Source organism: Dryas octopetala, chromosome 1 (assembly GCF_963921425.1).
Source record: "Dryas octopetala chromosome 1, drDryOcto1.1, whole genome shotgun sequence".
NCBI classification, from domain to species: Eukaryota; Viridiplantae; Streptophyta; class Magnoliopsida; order Rosales; family Rosaceae; genus Dryas; species Dryas octopetala.
The window spans coordinates 1,529,170-1,532,041 of NC_141366.1; positions in this window are offsets into that span (position 1 = coordinate 1,529,170).

Genomic DNA, 2,872 nt, shown 5'->3' on the forward strand with positions numbered 1-2,872 from the left:
CCAATTACAATTTCTCACAATTTTACATTTTCCAAGGCAAAATCAACAACTCACAGGGCTAGGAAGAATTTCAACGTGCCTACCTCAAGCTCTAATTTTCTAAACCATTCACACCCGAGCTGCTGCCCCACGCTTCCGAGCAGCCCCCCCTGCACAACCCGAGCAGCCCCCCCTGCGCCGCTTCCGAGCAGCCACACCCGAGCCAAGCGGAGCAGTCCCGAGCAGCCCCTCCTGCCCGAGCAGCCCCTCCTGCCCGAGCAGCCCGCGCCAACAACCCTCCTGCCCGAGCAGCCCGCGCCCAACACTCCTGCCCGAGCAGCCTGACCTGACCCGAACAGATCCACCCCCCCGCCCCGCGCAGAGCCTGCAGCTCCGGGCTGGATCTTCGACGCCGACCCCTCCAAATCCGGCCCGAGCCCGGAATCCACAGCCCAAGCCCCTCGATTCCGAGCCCTCACTGAGCACTCGCCCCGAGTTCCAGACCTCCGGCCCGAGATCCCCTCTTCACTCCGAGCCTCCGATCCGCATCGTGCAGCACCACGAGCAAACCCGATCCGGGCACCACTCCTTCATTCCGCGCCGTGCAGCACCACGAGGCACCCGATCCAGGCACCACTCCTCAACCCGAGCCCGACGACCAGCCTCTCTCCTGCTCCTCCGCTCCGCGCCGCCGACCCGAGATGACCCGGCCCCTCCTGCTTCTTCAAACCCGAGCAGCCCCCCCCCTTTTTGGATCCGAGCCCTCCAACCCGCCCCCTCTATTTAGTTCACTCCAGTTTCAAACACACAAAAAAAAAAAAGAGGGGCAGCCTATATTCGGAACTTCAAAAAAAAAAAAAAAAAAAAAAAAAAAGGGTAGCTCTCTCTCTCCTAACATAGTACAAAAGAAAAAGGGAGAGGAGGGGAGAGATGAGGGTGTGGAAATCTTTATATTTGGGCTCTACCATTTCATGCCAGATTCTCATTTACAAAGGGCGACATCCCACCATTAAAATCGGACGAGATTCACTGGGATTACACGAAGCGTCTACTGCTCGGAATACAGGGTGATCAGAAACTCAAAAAAAAAAAAAAAAAAAAAAGGATCTTTCATATGTAACCCCCCAAGCTTTCCTACAGTACAGCTTTTCTTGCTCAGGAACTTGGGGGACTTCTAAACAGTATCTTAAGCAGGAACAAGCATGTGGTTACTTGTCGTTCTGCTCGGACTTCTGTGTGTACAAAGTTCCCAACCAAGAAGTATCTTCTGCTCGGAAACTTGGGGGACTTCTGTTCGTATGATTAATCATCTGGGCATAACGACAAGTCACACAAGGCTTAACATCATGTCGTTTGGGCCTAGACCCAAAAGCTAAGCCCCCGCTAGGCTCCGGCCTCCTAGGCCTTGACCTTCTAGGCTCCGGCCCCATAGGCTCCGGCCTCCTAAGCTCCGGCCCCATAGGCTCCGGCCTCCTAAGCTCCAGCCTCCTAGGCCCCGACCCGTGTCAACTCACTCGGATCCTCGAGACCGGTGACACGTGGCGCTCCTACAGTGCAAGTCATCACAAGGGACACGTGTCATCACCAGATTGGTTGACACTCTTCCAAAGGTACTATAAAAGAGGTACCTTCTTGTCACAAAAGGACGACTAAAATCATTATTATACTATTCACTCACTCTGCTCTCAGATCTCTCTGAACACTGACTTGAGCGTCGGAGGACCTTTGGCCGGCACCACACCGGTGCCCTTCCCGCTCACTTTTGTGTACCTGTGCAGGGTGCTCTGGATATCATTCTCTCTCATTGCTCACCAGTCGGACCCCAGCTATCCGTTCCTGCCCCACTTCGACGTGTCATCCACTCAGTGGTGGGTCAACGGGCCTACGTGGTTCGACTCGACGTTGACTGCTCTACCATTTTTGGGCATCAACAATAATTCATTTATATTGTAATATAATGATAGTGGGAGAGGACTGGGACTGGGAGTGGCATTATGTCTTTGCATTTAGCACACCAAAGCAAAAGAGGGATATAGCTCAAGCGCTCAACTGTTTTCTTGACAAATTCTCGTGACTAAAAACTTTCTATACAAATCATTTCTTTCTATGTACATTGCCACCTTTCTCACGCCATATTCTTAACTCCCAAACAGTACCAATGTACCAAATATATATACGGTCGTTTAGTTTGCTTTGGTGCCTTTTTGGTCTTGGTACTAGGATACACACACATATATATACATATTATAATACTTTGGATTAATTAATGATAAAATAGTATCTATTTAATGCTAAAATTTTGTTTCATGCACATGATTCTTTTTCTATGTATATTTTCTTGTTTTGGTGGAACTCTGTACTTTGCTTCACTTTATCTGCAATCTGTTTTGGATATATTTATGTAGAGGCTATGAGGGTGGTGGGTGTTCCTATCTAAGGATGGCTTATTGTGATAAATAAATAAAAATATTCAATTTTGAATTTACAATTCTACACTCTTAAGCATTTTCATGCTCATAAGAATTAGCAGTTGTTTTCACAATATATAATATATGGATGTATGACCCTTTTCTTCTTTATCGATGTTGTATGTACAACATCTAATGATTATATTATTGATTACATTTTTATAGAAAGAATTCTTGCATAAAACAGATTAACTGGTGTATACAATGTCTTTCTACAATAATTATTTGTATATTAATTATGTGACAAGTTGTTAATTATGTGACGAGTTATCGTGAGAATGCATTGTATGTAACAATTTATGCTTTTATAGACATATAATGTACTTATAAAGTAAATTTCTAAAATGTGATTAATTAATATTTGATCGTGTAATGTAAATAATAGATATGATACAAATATTTTTAACATACCTAGCTATGCGTGC